Raw genomic sequence first — 17,960 nt, forward strand, 5'->3', positions numbered from 1 at the left:
ACAAATACTGAAAACTATAATAAAGCCCTTTATTCCGAAAATAATAATACTAATATACATTGAGTTTTTCTTATAATATATCCCTGACGTCGGCGTGCCTATTGGCAAAGGCCTCCTCCAACAATTTCCACTGTTGCCTGTCCAGAGTAACCCTTCTCCAGTTAGGACCTGCAGTCCTCTTAAGCTCGTCTTCCCATCTAGAGTTCTGTCTTCCTCGGTTTCTCTTGCCATCTCTCGGATACCACTCCGTTACCTTCCTGCTCCATTTTCCTAGCTTATCACGCATCATATGCCCTGTCTACCTCCACTTCTGTTGGTCGACTCGTGTTAGTACGTCCGTGAGTTTTGTTATTGACCTTAGGTCGTTATTTCTGATCTTATCCTGAATACTGAAAACTAGAATAGAGTAAATATTTGGGGGGGGGGAGGGCATACAACAAACGTGATTTTTTGCTCATTTTTGCTCTGGTACGGAACCCTTCGTGCGCGAGTCCGACTCGCACTTGGCCGGTTTTTACTTTATTATAACATACACAAATAAACGCTCTGGCTTGGCAAGGTCTAGGTAAAATCTTCTTCAAATTTATTTTTTATTTGGAAGAGCAACAGAAGTTTTTTATTAATTATAATTCTTACCTATTAGTGGTATACCTACTTCTATAGAAATCCACCCTGTAGTTTCTTAGTTGATATAATAATAAAATATTGATGAAAATTGAAGAAACTTGCCTTTGCATTTAAAACTTTGCATTTGCACAAAGGTTTGTAAGACGAAGCTATAATTCGCAGCTTCATTATCTCCCTGTAGTGTGAGCTTGACTTATAACCACAACTTCTAAGCTACCCTAAGTTGTCGCAACTTAACTTCTGTCTAACAAACGCACTTAATTCTGCTTATTGCAAACTTAACTTGCTAACGATTCAAACTGACTGACATTTGTGCATGTAAAGCTACTTATAGATAGAATAATGATGATAAACAATGTTTGATGAAGTTTATGAAACCACATGCTCTGAAGTTTTAATACTTAGGTAGTCGAAAAATACGTTATTTAGTTTTTGTAGTCATTTACTGCGTTAGTTACCTGAGTTGATGGCTGAGATGATGATGATGATGATGAAGTTATTATCACACGTTGAGCACCGAAATATCGAAATAGATCTATATTCTATGGTTCCTGCTTTTAAATAAGTCACTTGTTTTGTTTAAACACAAATATACTAATACATTACATAAATATAATACTTTATATCGAAGTCCCAGGCTGGGCGCCAGAACTTATTACGTTATTCAAATGGTTGTCACATTATGTTTTTTTTTTTAACTTTGATAAAATATACCATTTTAGCCTAAATTTATTTATTTCAGATAACCATAGGTTCATTTAATATGTTTATCCATGAATTTGCGGTACAATGAATATGTCCATCCATGATATTTTCGTGAATTAGTTGCATAACCTTGTCAATATGATTACGTCTAAATCCAATACAACAGGGCTATTACGAACAAACATACGTAAATTACAGCAGACATTGTCAATGATATGTCAAATACACTGTTAGCATGTCTCCATAGATGTAATATAATAAACAAGATTGCGCACGCTCGAAATATATATTTACGAAATTGAACTCTATTCCAACGCAATAATGTACTAAAATTGTTGCATAATACAATGCAAATCCGAGCCGAGAGGGATAGTTAGAACGGAGGCCGTTTGTCTCTTTCTAACACCTTGCCAGCATAAAAAAATGTTGTGATCAACAGTTTTGTCTTCCCAAAAAAACAATTGAATCACATATATTTTTATCTTATTTTAACAATTGTAAGTCAACAAATTAATAAAAATCGCATTAATTTATTATACGAATAAATTATTTATATAAATTATTATTCTTAAAACATAAAAAACATAAAGGACAACATTCATTTCGTACCCAAAACTGAAAGTGCCGGCCAGAAGAAAAAAATTGTGGATTCTTGTAGAGAATAATGCCCTGAAGATTTTTTACTATTACAAGAATTATCTACAATTAACCCCCAGGCTGCTATTTGACTTTGAAAATACCAAAAAATCCCACAATGTTTGGTGCATTACATTACGGCCATTAACTGGAGAAGCCAGCCGCTGCCTTCAAACGACTCCTGCCCGACCTGGGAAGTCATCAAATGATCCCCCTCTCGTTATGGGGAAGTCTGACTCTTACTGACTAAAACCCATCATGGGGAAACCAGGGCCGCGATAATCCTTTCGAAGAATCCCGCAGCCCCAATAGGCCTTGTCCCCGCAAAAATATCGTAGGATTCTTGTCGAGGATGCCCTGAAGATATTTTCTGTTATAAGGAACGTCTTCGGTTAACCCTCAAGACTGCTATTTGATTTAAAGTGTGAGAACCGTGAATAAAAAATCTATACTTGAATGTTACGGCAAATAACGTCCACAGTATTTTTTTAACTAATCGAACCTCTACATTACATATTAACATTCCTGGCGCGGTAACCCTGAACATTCTTGGCGCGTAATCAGCATTTAAAATTTTGTTTATATTTTTTGTATTAAATCTATTTAAATGGTGAAAAAGTGTTGCGTTTATACTTGTAAAAGTGAATCCTATGGTGGTTGCAATATATCGTTCCACAGGTTAGCTAATAATAACATTTTCGTAAACCAAACAACTAGGGTGCCCATGAATTCTTGTAATGAGTGAAAATACGGGTGATGGATTTTAAAACTGTTGTACTATTGTTATAGTTTCCCAAAAAATAAAGAAAGGCGACATAAATGGCTCAGCAGTCTATATATGAAGTAGAAATACAAAAAAAAAACAGTCTTCACTTCGAATCTTCCTGCTTTTATACTGATTATTAAAAGCCTTTATAAGTATCTTAAGGTCACAAACTGCGTAAGTTAAAACTTCAATACCAATCTGCGTTTAATAATCTTAGCAAATTCGGATTTGTCTCACATAGCTTAATCTCATAGTCACCCTATTAGAAAGGGACAGACAGCCTCCGTACTAACTGTTTCACTCGGCTCGTTTTTTGGGTTTATATGCGCAGTCCTGTTTACTAATATTATGTCTATGCATGTCTCACACACGGTAATAGTTGTGACTGACGGACTGAGAGCACACTACGACTACATACGTTATAATTTGTAATATTGCAAATATTTTAATATGCTAAAACTATTGGTAAATCTATTTTTTGTTTGTTTCTAGGTTCTTGCTGTTTTCTCGTGGTTTCACCCGCATACCGGAAGAACTTCTTCCCGTTCCTGGACAAAATATAGCCTTCGTTGCTTGGGTATACCCAGTGTACTTAGCTAATAGTGTAGCTTTAGAATAGTGACAGAATTTTTCAAATCAGTTCAGTGGTTTCGGAGCCTTTAGGATACAAAAAACAAAAAAAAATCCTTAGGTGATTCAGATAGATGTTACAAAAATGTTTCCTTAGATAGTTCAAAAACATCTTTAATCTCACGAGTAGGGTGAATTTGCGTGTATAATATACATATAAACGTAGTTTTTTACAGAACATGTATATTAGCCAGTATCACATGCACTACCAAGTACATAACTACGTACATCCTTACAACAGATATACATTCAAACGAAGGCGCAGTACGACCAAAGCTCACCAAGGAGTCGTTGTATTTACTCCTCACGCATGACAAAGGGCGCCTCACTCGTTGCAGACAAGAGTCACTTGTTTTACAAGTGTTACGTGACACATCCAGTTGTGGGGAGATCTGTGTAATCCTGCCGCGGTAATCTGTGACCGAATATAAAGCTGGTTTGCGATTTTGGGCTTTTTAATGAAGCTGGTTAAAAATGGGGTAAAAATAATGATCAGGTAACTTTTTTTTTTGTTGGGTAATGAAATGTAACTTTGAGACATTTTCAATGTTTTTCTTTTGAAGTAAACACGACATTATTTCTGCTACACGATTATCTATAAAATCAAAGGATTTATTTACTATATAGTTAATGTAGTTACGTACATAAAAGTTGTGTTACAAAACGCGGGAAAACCAATCAGTTTTGACCGATTCTAAAAACATCTTAATCGAAAACCAATAGGTATTACTAAAACCTGCTACTATCACTAAATTATTGACTGTGGAAGACATTCTATACGCCAATAAAGAGAATCGTTGCCTATCAATAACACATTGATATTCAACTGCATACATTAATATAAAACATCAAAGTATCTAAAAGTCCATAGTTTTCCTAGGAGACTCTTTGAATTGAAAGCTACACAACACTGAATAACGTCAAACGTACACATTAATGTACAGTCAGACGGAAATATTCATGACGAAAATCGACATATTTTGAGTTTATATATTTTAATAATATTATTATCTAAATACTTACGAGATTAATTCATAGTTTCTTTGCTATGTAAATTGATAATAAAATGAGTAGATTCCTGCTTAAACATCTTCTAAATAATATTAAATATCCCGCTTATCCGCAAATGTGATTTCTTATCTGATATTTTATAAGCAAAACCCTTTCCTAAACTTTTCATCAAAATATATAAAACAAATTCTTTAAAATCCCCTTTTTAATACAATTTTATTCCAGCTTAGGCGGACAAAAATATGTTTACAATAATCTATATAAATAAAAATGAATTGTTGTTCGTTAGTCTGATTAAAACTCGAGAACGGCTGGGCCGATTGAGCTAATTTTGGTTTTAACATGTTGATAGAAGTCCAGGGAAGGTTTGAACGATACGAAGTTCGCGGGATCAGCTAGTATTCAATATATTGCAAACTGTAGTACAAATAAATTGATCTCGAATGTTGCGCCGACTGTACCTTTTACACAATCGTGACACATTCTCTTTGTACAATTACTAAGATGTTGTATAGTTAAAGTTCAACTTAAAGGGCTCTGAACTGCTGTTTACAATATACATTTATATTAGTAGAAGATACCGTGTTGCTTTCAGTTCAAACTTGTGTAAATTGTCGTTTATTATAGCAGAGACCAAGTTTGAGATTACTACTTTAATTCTTCCTTATTTTGAAGAGACAGAGGAAACATTTTCTTGTTTTTTGGTTATAAATAAATAAATATATATAAAAATAAATAATATTATATATAAAAATAAATAATATTATATATATAAAAGCTCCGAAACTACTGAACCGATTTAAATGTTTCGTACACAGATAGTTTACAGAGCTGAAATACATGAGAATCATGGAGCATGATTCCGAATAACTTGCTTGAAAATCACAAAAGTAAAACAAAAAATACTTAAATTATCTGTAACATAACACTACCATTACCCCTGTAAAATAACAAAATTTAAGTTTAAAGTAATGAAATATTTAGTTGTAACTTTTCGAATGTATTTTACTGAAATATCGTAAACCAATCGTTCATTATAAATCCTACATGATTCCTTGATATCCAATCTTAACATCTAGCCAACCAGCACACAGCCAATTTCCGTTTGAAAATGTTATATTTCTTATTATTACTTATGTTATATTTATTTAAAATCGATACTTTTGATTAGCTAATCTCTCTATCGAGAAATGTCAATAGACTGTCAATGTTGCCTCCGTGCAATCTATTGAAATATAAGTAGGCAATTAAAAGATACCAAAAAACTGAAAGTTATTGAAAATTGAATATACAGTTCCTGGAATTGTAATCCCTATAAAGGAATTTGTATGATTTTCAATCAATCATCTTAAGTATACGAGTATCTAGTAACTAGCTTCTGCCAGCAGTTTCACCCGCGTTTCGTGGGTCACGCACCAATATAAAACGTAGCCTTGTCTCAATACAAGTGATATCTAACACTGACTGAAAAACTTTTTGAAATCGAACAAACAGTTCTTGAGATTACCGCGTTCAAGCAAACAAATGATTTCAATTTCAAACAACACACTCTTTAGCTTATAACATTAAGTATACATAGATGTACAAGAAACATACTACAAGATGTTGTATACTATACTACACCAACTTCTTGCTCTTATATTTTACAACATACTTCACACTACAAGTATCTGTTAGGTCATTACGGCAGCTTATCTTCCACAGGACGGCGCGGCAAAACGTTCGCTGCACAAAAGCCGGGAGATAAGGCGTATTCTTGTGCTAATGTATCGACCACGCTCCTTGCTGCTTTGTGCTTCGTGGCAGATATGTGTAATTAAAAGATTTAATAGCGGAAGGAAATACTAAGGATGTGTAAAGATCTTTAAATTTTTGTTAAGAAAATAGGGTTTAAAAATGTGTAAGTTATCATTTTTGTATGCCGAAGTTTAAGTGTGGTGATAAAGAAATACCATGAATACATATTGATATAAAAACTAGCTGCTGAGCTACTGCAGGATAAAATATAGCTCAAGTTACTCAGGGTATAATGTAGCATCTCAAGAGTGAAACAATTTTTTGAATCGGTTCAGTAGTTTCGTCGTGAAAGTCCAACAGACAGACAGAGTAACGTAACTTTCATATTTACGTATAATATTAGTGCAGATTGATTCACTTTCTCGTTTATAATATTAGTAAAGATAGTAATTCTCCGATACATGCAACAGAGTGCAATAAGAGGAATGTGCGTAGTAAACACGACGCCGACGATTCAATTGTTCGGCTGAAGTGTAATTGAGTTTTCCAGGATACTCCCGAGGCTCAAGTATTGGAATTGACAGCTAATACCTGCTGGTAGACTACAATGTGGTACTTCCAACGTCTATTAGTGTATTCCTGTATATTTCGTGTAAGGAGGTTAATTTATTTGAGGTGAAACTTCGAATTAAGAAGTAAAAAACTTCTTTTAAATATAGTTTAAATAGCAGCTTATTTAAGCTTTTCACGGTCGCGGATTAAAGGTCGACGATTCTATGTTTATAAAGCTGAAGAGATTTTTTCTCTTTACACACGCTAATTTCGGGAATTACTGAATTCGTTTGCAATATCAGGCAGCTTATTTATGGAGAAATGCTAGGCTACGCGAAATAGTTCCCAAAAAGGCGAATGACGTCACAAGTCCAGACACGTACAAAAGAAGTTCCAATCTAAACAGTAGGTAAAGAAAATATCATTAACTAGCCGTTTTCCCGCGGTTTCACTCGCGTCCCGTGGTAACTACTGCCCGTACCGGGATAAAATATAGCCTATGTTACTCGTGGATAATGTAGCTTTCGAATGGTGAAAGAATTTTTAAAAACTGTCCAGTAGTTTTTGAGCCTATTCATTACAACCAAACAAACAAACAAAGTTTTCCTCTTTATAATATTAGTATAGATGAAACGTGCACTGTAGAAAGAAAGCAAACTCATTTATTGACTTATCAGTGTATTGCACAATTACACTGCTCTTTACCGTATTGAACAAATGCAATCTCTATTAAGTCCGCTACGGCTGATTGAACTTGCCGTTATCTCACTAATAATGACTATAGGTTTCTTAATGAAAAGGTTTAAAGACCAACTAACTATTACTCTCAGGTATTAGAAAATGGGACTATCTTACTATGTAGGTCTTCCTTGAAGTATGTTTCAAACTAAACGTACTTTCCAGGCCAGATTTTTTCCAACTTTAACCAAGAATGTGTTTGAGTCAAAAATTATGACCAAAAGCCTTTTGGTCTTTGTTGAAGTTACACTTTTTTTTACGAAATTTTCTATTAGGTTCGACACATAAAGTAGGTTTATCATATTCATAAATGGGCACGTAAGGGAGATTATACTCCTTCATTTCCTCATCATACAAATATTTTCAGGACAAAACGCCATAAACTCATTCTAAATACAAATTAAATTACCTAACAAACACAAAAAGTAAATAATACAAAAACAATGTTTCTAAAAGCAGCACTAAACGCAATATGATTAAAGAAACATTTAATAAACCCGACTGGTATTGCATTTGTCGGTAATGCGGCAGAGTGCACCTGTACCCTTTGCTTACTTACTTACTCCCGCCGTTGTATAAATCCTACTGTTGTTGGTTTAGCCGCGTTTTAACATAAATTAGTTTTCGCTTTATTTTTATTTGTTTTGGTCTGTTTTTGATCGCTATTGCGCGACACTATTTAGACCGCAGATAAACTTGTTTTTTTGAAAAAGGAAAGACGAAAAGACATTGGTCTATGGTAGTTCATACATATTTCGATGCGAAAATAATTATTTTCGATTTCTTAAGGCCAGTCAAAAGCTTGTTTAATGATTCAATATCAATTACCATACATTGTATTTAACGAAACAATCCGGGCGTAAAAATTTTAATTTTACGCAATAAAAAACAGTAACCCTCTTAGAAATGTAGAAATCTAACCATTGCAACGTTTTGTGGGGCTTGGTATAATTTAGACTTACTTTCTTTGTAATAAATAAAATCAATAAAAGCCGGTAAACAAAGATCTTAAAGTCAAACTATCTTAACACTGTTTTCTAACTACGATCTACCCAGAGATGACACCAAATACTCCCAAAATATCACAGAAAAATGCACTTTAAGTGCTTCATATTGCTGCTAAAAGTAAACAAAATCGCGTGCCAGCCCGTCCTCAGTACTGCACTTAGAGTAATATTAGCGAGACGAATTGTTCACGATTAGTAACGAAATACTGACGGATGGCCAGCGACAGGGGAATACCGTCATTTCCATCAGTAAGATGTTTCATTACGGGATTATCAAGTCGGTGATCAATCAGTTTGTGATTGTTTGACTGCTTTATTAGAGTGGTTGCAAAGAAAGTCTTAGATATGAAGCTAAGAAGTTACAAAGCCGTTAGATAGGACAAAGGAAGAACGTATGAACGATATGTATCAAAGCATATCCTCACAAAAGTAGAAAGAGGTATATAGACTCGATGCCGTACCAGTACAATCTTAAAGCTCATTAAACCTAAATATAATATCTATCTTGTCTTCCTTTGTATATATTGTATTGGAATAGTTTAGTTGCTTCCCCCATTTAAAATTTTGAAAAATCCCAAATCTAGGTTTTACAAAGTTTTGTAAGTACCTATTTGCATCAAGAAGTCAAATCATTTATTTCATAGGCCTTTACAAGCACTTCTGAATATCGAAATTATAAATAAGGTTGATCCTGGAAATTCAAATCATCTGAAATACAAAGTAAACCTGATTTAAGTAAGGGTTTATTCCTGAAGTATATAATATTAAAAGGAATCACCTTTTGGCAGTCTTTTAAGTTCAATACCACATCATTTATCACTGTGTCCTACCGATACATAATTCAATACATACTAGTTCAATACATATAAATAGTTATTCCCCAAGGCTATTTATATCACGAAGGCTTAAGGCGGATTGGCGATTTCGGACTTTTTAAATCCAAATCTTTTAAGTGAGGGTCTAACAGAGCCCAAATTACATACTGGAGCCTAAAATAGAGCCTAGAATTACATACTGGAGAACTACAAATGAACTGCAAATTTATATGCATTATATTTTATTTCAATTGAAGAGTTTTACAAAATGATCTTATTATAGGGAAACTAAGTATCAAAATATTCATCCGCATCGCTGTCAGCTGGGATCGTGCCCAAAAGGCTGGCTGCATTGCCACGCTGGATGGCAATGCATATCCTTTGACCGAAGTATAGGCCAGCCCTTTGGTCACGAGTGGACTCCACTAATCGCTTACTAATTTCTCGAAAGAGTCTGTGGGCACTTGGGCCCCATGGTCCCAGAGTTTCAACCCCAAACGGCTCAAAAATGCAATTGCATTATTTTGAACTGTAAATATAATGTAAAATTATCTTTAATACCGTATTCCTTAATTATGACGCAGAGTCTAACAAACTGGATACGTTTCATCACGATATCTATAAAAACGGAAAACCACTCAAATTAAAATCATATTATTATTTACTAGCCGTTTTCCCGCGGTTTCACCCGCGTCCCGTGGTAACTACTGCCCGTACCGGGATAAAATATAACCTATGCTACTCGTGGATAATGTAGCTTTCGAATGGTGAAAGAATTTAAAAAAATGGTCCAGTAGTTTTTGAGCCTATTCATTACAACCAAACAAACAAAGTTTTCCTCTTTATAATATTAGTATAGAAGAAAAGTAAAACAAGAAAACGTAAACTTTAATAACTACTTATATCGAGCAGATCTCAGATTTAAAATCTTTGAATGAATGATTTTAATGAAATTATACTTTTTATTCGATTACAGAAAGTGACTCCTCGAACGTGAGAGAAACCGCGGGGATCAGCCAGCATTAAATAAGCAGTGTATTATGTCCCTTAGTAGACTTGTATAAGCCGATAAATCCGATAATGATTTCCAAATATCTACTTATAATCTGTTTGGCTTTTAGTCGTACACTGAAATGCACTTTAAACTTTATTATACTAATTGATATTGTTACTTGATGAGATAATCTTTAATCGTTAGTGATGTGAGTGAGAAATGTACTCTGTTTGTATGTATATTTGTTGTTTAAACTAGGTAATTTAATTAGGTATGTTTTTTAACAGAGATGTTACTGGACATAAATTTTAAAACATATTTGGACACAAATTATTTTTTCAAAGTGATCTCAAAAACCACAAGTCTAATTTAAACAGTATTTACATTGTACAGTCCAACGACTGGAAACCACGGAGAATAGTTTAATTTCAATAAAGAGAAAAAAAACTAGAAAGTTTTCCACATTCTCTTACTTCAAATCTATTAAACACTTTTTACACTAGCAAGCTAACACGTTTTTCTACACCAATTACAATTGTTGACAAGCAAATTATAATTGGTATAAAAATGACTGTAACATAATAGTTTGGGGACTAATTAAACGTCGCATGATGACGTATTAATTGATAAAATCACCCACGCCTTTGAGTGAAATGTTTCAAATAATTATGTGTTAATTAACTGGTTTATTATTATTTAGTAACGAAGGTGGCCTGGAGGGAGCGACTATCGCAACCCAGTGCAGGGCACGCCACCATCGTGGCGGTAAGTCCCCTCTTTGAGGAGTGGCTCGGGAGGAGTCACGGCGCCCTCACGTACCGCATGACGCAGGTCCTCACCGGACACGGTTGTTTCGGGAGGTACCTGCACCGCATCGGTCGTGAGGAGGCGCCCGGGTGTCACCATTGTGCGGACAGCCCCGAGGACACGGTGGACCACACAGTCCAGGTGTGCCCCGCATGGGAAGGGCACCGCCGGGTCCTCGTCGAGGCTTTGGGCGGCGGCGACCTCTCGCGTCCGGCCCTGGTTCAGGCCATGGTCCGGGGCGAGAGGGAATGGGATGCCGTCGCCTCCTTCTGCGAAGCGGTCATGCTCGAGAAGGAGGAGGCGGAACGCCAGAGAGTCCGCACCTCTCATCCCGGCCGCCGCGCTGGACCAGGTAGACACCATGGGCGCCGGGTGTCGCGAGATGACTCCCGGCCACCGTAGGCGTGGGTCTGTGGGCGGTGAGTTCGGGTGGCTCATCGTCCCTCTGTCTTCCTAGACGACAGACCCGTGTCGACGGCGCGCGTTGTTCTACGCGCTCCTCAAAGAGACGTCAGCAACCCCAGCGGGGCCCAGCAGGGCCAAGGCCTGCCGGGGCTGCGGGTTGTTCGAAAGAGATACCGCGGCCCTGGTACATAAAAGGCCTATGACGGAACACGACGATTTTAGTCAGTAAGAGTCTGACACTCCCTCACCGCTGCTAACCCACAGCGGGAGGGGTCATTTGATGATTTTACGTCGATAAAAAAAAAAAAAAAAAAAAAAAAAGGTCAGTGATGATAATGAATATGCGTAAATAATATTTAAAGTGATAGTTTTTGTAGTGGAAATACGATTAAACTATAAAATCGTTATTTTAAAACATTCTGTAAAAAGACGAATCCCAATTTGACATGACATTATATTAACGCAACAGTGGTGACAAATTAGGCTTTAAAATATCATAATACAGTTGTTATAAATAAGGATAAGTAGGTAACTAAAAACCAAATCACCAAAACAAAAGTTTAAGAAAATAAATACTCCAAATTAATAAACATAATCCTAACATCTTTGTGAGAATGTATGGATGTATGTTTGTTATTCAATCACGCAAAAACGGCAGGACCGATTTGATTGAAATTTGGTATGTAGATAGGTGATACCCTGGATTAACACATAGGCTACTTTTTATCAACACAACACGCGGGCGAAGCCGCTGGCGGAAGCTAGTTAAGTATAAAGTTTAACTGGAGTACTGTGATAAAGACATAAGCGACAAGAAACACCTTCGTGGTAAAGATGTCGAATGACGCTCCTCTGCTCCCTATATCTTTAGAAATATGTAGCTGTACTTTGATCCAAAAGATAAGTTTATTAGCTTAGCAAATATTGAGCCCATACCGAGCTTTTACTTTTTTAACCTCCTGATTTTCAGGCATATCCTGCCTAGATATATATTTGACAAAGACGAAAAATCGTAATTCCATTATAGAAAAGTTCCAATACTGTAGTCACCGTTTATTAAGACTTTATATGAAAATCATAAAATTAAATTATTATCTACGAAGAGTGTGATCATTATTTAAATCAAATCTATCGATAAAATTCAACTTAACAATTAAAAGTGAATACCATCATAATCCTATTACGCGTAATATTTGCAAAGTTTCTCAAAATTCTCGGAAAACCTCGAAACACAAAATCCGAAAGTACTCAAAAACAACTTACCTGCCATAAATCTTAATAAGTTCCGATTTATTGGCTTCAGAAGTTAAAGGGCACTCAATGAAAAGTGTTTGTTCACGTTACGTTAAGTTACGAAGTTTGGCGGAGCGAGCGCGGGACGTGCGTCCTCGCTGGCGTCCCGATCGCGACTGACTGAGGCGACGGCTCTTGGAGTTGCACTGGCTGGTAAGACAGGTGTTTCGGACTCATTACTGCTGGAAAATAGAGTGCTCTATGGTTCTGATGTATTGGGATTGCGTTGTTATGTTTGTTTAAATTGCTGGTTGGAAAATAGCGGTGAATGGATTATACTTGATAACTTGCATGAGCAATTACTTAATTAAACTGGGTTTTGAAGTTTAAATTCTTCACAGTTCAGGTAATTTTATGGGGTCTTTATTATGAATGTTAGGGCATAGTTGTTAACAACTATTTGTTTGAAAATATTCCAATTTTTTCATACTTCTGCTAAACCTATGGCCACAGGCATATAGGGCCAAATGTTTACCCAGACTAAGTAACATAACCATAGGTTAACATAATATAGTATTTAAAACATTATTTTTTTCATTTACATATTCGACAAAACAAAATAAAACTTCTTCTCTGCTACATCACCTACTACGCCGTAGCATTGACTACGAAACTGCTACGCCGCAACTTCGTAGCAAAAGTACCGTAAGTGACCGTAACACCGAAATGAATAAAATAATCCAGTTTCGTGAGAAAGGTTCAGGATTTTATTAATATTTTATTAACTATTAACATTTAGTACATTGTAAAGGTATATTCTGTGAGATAATATGAGGAGTTTTGTGGCCACACGAACGATAATGGCGGGTCTGAAGATCGATTCTAGGAGTTTGTGAATCGTATCGAATATCGATATGTTTTTATACTGTAATGAAAAAAGTTGTATAAAATATTTGTAACGTACTTTGGAATAAGTATAATATGTGTGTTTTTTATTGTATATTTGACCCTTTGCAAGAACTCTCGCGTATTCAGTAAAAAGATAAAAATTTCACATGACAGGCGTATCTTTAATTCAATTATTCAAATTACAATATAAGAAACAGCAATTAATAAATTAAATATTATTCAAAGCAATTGGAAATCAATGTATTCATCGGAAATACTTAAACATTTTCAAACTATTTAATTTCAACCGTATATCATTACAGGTACAGTTCATAATTGGCTGGCACTGTAATTATGTTAGTTAAGCAAAAGCTTGATTTATACAATGGCTATCAAGCCCTTCAAATTACTCTCAAGGTGCGGCTTTCGCATTGTGGTGGGTAGAGGAATAGGATGTATAAAACTACAAAGTCATTGTGACCTAGTGATTAAAACGCCTGCCGCTCAAATACTGCGATTTGATTCCAGGTACCAATGTTACTTTCCTAAAGTCATATAAACAAACTTTCTAAGTATCTTTAACATTAATGAGGGAAAGAAAAGAAAGGAAAAAGAACTTAAATCTTCATCGTCCGCTCAGTCCTTCTTTGTATGAGAAGAGGCATGTGCCTAGCAGTGAAGGGTGACCGTTTTGGGCGCTGTCTTTTGTAAATTTGACTTTCAAAAAATGCTGATTTTCAGCCTACTTTGAATAAATGACTTTTGATTTTGATTTTTGAGTCACCTACCTAAAATTTGTCTTTGGCTGTACCGAGTTGCAGCCACTATGATGAAGATTACACCTTATTCTAACCAAAGATAAAAGGATACAACGAGTATAGCCGCAAGTCAGTTACATCCAGTTGTAACCAGTTAAACCTTCAGCACTTCGGGCTCTAGAAACATAATATAAACAATGAGATTAAGTAGACAATATTTCAAAAGATGACTTATTTCAATGTCAATAGATAATACTGGCAATACATTTTTTTATATTAACCATTGTTTGATTTAATAATGAATTTAAAGAAAGGGATTTCCACATAAAAGCCAAGTTTTTTAATTGTTTGAAGAGGAAAGGAAAAACCTAAGTGTTCAATTAATTTACTTGAAGACCGCGAATACTGGTACATAGCTTACAAAAATACAGCAGGACAAACACAATTGAATTGAAAGGATCAAGAAATAATAATACTTGTAATGATGTAATGATTTGGACACTTGAAATAATACAAGATAGGTATTTTTTTTACCGACTTAAAAAATGTATGTACGTTTGTTTGTATATACTATGTATTATCTCAATTACAAACTATACTAGATACATTTTATAATAACATGACCATTGTCTTAAATGTGTTTAAAAATGAGTTCTTTGATGTTAATAAACTTAATTATCGTCTTAAAAATGTATGTATAAATTATAAAAAATGTAAATTTCTTGAATGTAAATCTAATAACATATCCGAATTGTGTACTAAAATTAATTATCTAATTGACTATAATGATTATTATGAGAAATACCTTGATCCTAGGAACCTTGTCAATCATATGCGAAGTAACAAATCAAGTGCTAATAAGAACATCAAACTTAATAAACCTAAAAAAGGAACAATTCCGTTCTATTTTGATCGTGTAAGCCTTTCTCGGCAACAATCAGAAATCTTAATAACCTCCACCGAGAAACCCAAAAAAGGAACAATCCCGTATTATTTTCCGGTAATAAAAAATAATTCAAAGTTATTTCGAGTCAGAAATTCCGAGATCTCATAGTTTTAAAATACTACACCAAAACATTGCTAGTATCCTATCCAAAAAAGAGCTCCTTGAACTTACACTACAAGAACTCCAAGAGATAAACAATAGTCCAGACGCAATATGCCTCTCCGAGACCTTCATAAAAAAAGGTAGTGAATCGCATGTCAAAATCCATGGCTACAATATGACGGCTTATTTTTGCAGAGAAAAGCAAAGGGGCGGTACCTGTATTCTGCTTAAAAAAAATCTCGTTTATAAAGAATTACCTTTCATAAGTACATACGCGACTCAAAATACCTTCGAAGTATGTGGCGTAGAACTTCCACATCAGAAGTTGATTATTATCTGTATTTATAGAACACCTCACTCCGATCCCACAAATTTTTTGATTAAATTAAACAGTCTCTTGGATCATATATTTAAAAAATATAATTCCAAAATAAGCGTGGTCTTGGCAGGCGACTTTAACATTAATACGCTCCTAAAAAATAATATTGCTAATCAATTGCAAGAACTATCATACAATTATAACTTAAAATTACATATTAACAGTCCAACTCGCAAATCTTCCTGTATCGATCACATTCTAAGTAATATCCCCAATGCTAATGCTACAATACTGCCACTTCATCTATCCGACCACGACACTGCACAAATGTTGACTTTCCCCTTAAAACAGATACAAAACCAGGCAAGATATAATTTTTATAAAAGAGATTATAGTTTGGATAATATCAAGAAATTTAAGGAATGCATAGGTAATCTGTCATGGTCCGATGCCTACGCGAAGAACGACTTAAATTTAGCATTTAATTCTTTTCACGAATTAGTATGCCTTTTTCATAATCTGTGTTTCCCAAGAATAAAGATAAAAGTGAACCTTAATAGTAAAAGAAAACAGACCTGGATAACAAAAGGTCTAAAACAGTGTTGCAAAACAAAACGGTATTTGCGCTTCAAATATTATAAGAGCAAAAATGTAAGAAATAAAACCAAATACATCAAATACTCAAAGATTTTACAAAAATGTATTTACTCATCAAAAAAGAACGCTAACATCAAATTCATAAACAACAGTGAAAACAAATGTAAAGCTGTATGGAGAGTAATAAAAGATGAGATCATGGACAACACTCATAGGGATAGCATTGAATATATTCAAATTGATAGCAAGGTGATTTCAGATCCCAAAGAAATAGCAACAGTTTTTAATCAACACTATATTAATATGGCGCATTCCTCTAGTAATTGTGTAGCACTAAACTGTAGCGAATGTTCAATAGCCCACTCTATGTTTCTTAAACCAGTATCAAAAAATGAAGTTAGAGAGGTGATAATGTCATTAAATAACACAAATTCTGAAGGCTATGATGAAATTAACACGAAAATTATTAAAGCATGCACTAATGAACTAATTGAAATTTTATCATATTTAATTAATTTATCATTTTCAACTGGCACTTTTCCTGAAGCTCTGAAGCTGTCAATTGTTAAGCCTCTTTATAAAAACGGAGAGAAGTCAGACGTTAATAACTACCGTCCAATAACCTTAATACCTATTATATCGAAAATATTTGAAAAATGTATGTATAAAAGATTAATAGAATTCTGTAATAAATTTAATATTATAAAGAAGGAACAGTTTGGCTTTCAAAAAAATAAATCCACAACGTTAGCGATTTACAATGTAATAAAAATAATATTAACGAATATTAATCATAATCATTACACGACAGGACTGTTCTTTGATTTATCTAAGGCCTTCGATCTAGTTTCTCATGACTTATTGCTGCAGAAATTGGAATCAATTGGCATAAGAGGCATTTCACTTCAATGGATATCGTCTTATCTAAATAATAGACGACAATGTGTGGCCATTACAAGAATGGATAATAATAATGATCTGACATTACACTATTCTGAAATCAGTTATAATAAATATGGCGTCCCACAGGGAAGTGTTTTAGGCCCTATTCTATTCCTATTATATATAAATTCGATAATTGACATAACTAATCATAAATGTATTTTATTCGCCGATGACATATCTATTATTGTGACATCTGATAAAAGAAACAATACAATTGCCGACCACGAAACTGAAATTAATAACGTAGTTGAGAGTTTAATTGAATGGCTAAAACAAAATAACCTATCTATTAATTTAAAGAAGTCCGTTTATATACAATTTAATAAATCAAATGCGAAATCTAATATTAAAATGAATATACATAGATTACACGAGGTAACACAAACGAAATTTCTTGGTGTAATTTTGGATCAAGACATCAACTGGAAAGCACATGTTGATACAGTTTCCAAAAGAATTAATAAGTTTGTATATGCACTAAAACAGATCAAAAACGTAACGAACATTAAAACGTCAATTACTGCGTATCATGCATATGTGGAATCGGTGCTACGTTATGGCTTAATTATATGGGGTAATAGCACTGATCAAAATAGAGCGTTTGTCGCTCAAAAAAAATGCATTAGAGCAATATATGGGCTTCAACCTGACGACTCTTGTAGGCCGATATTTAAAAAACTTGATTTGTTACCGTTGCCGTCCCTTTATATTTTAGAAATTTGTTTGTTTGTCCGAAGACATA

Source organism: Helicoverpa zea, chromosome 22 (assembly GCF_022581195.2).
Source record: "Helicoverpa zea isolate HzStark_Cry1AcR chromosome 22, ilHelZeax1.1, whole genome shotgun sequence".
Lineage (NCBI taxonomy): Eukaryota > Metazoa > Arthropoda > Insecta > Lepidoptera > Noctuidae > Helicoverpa > Helicoverpa zea.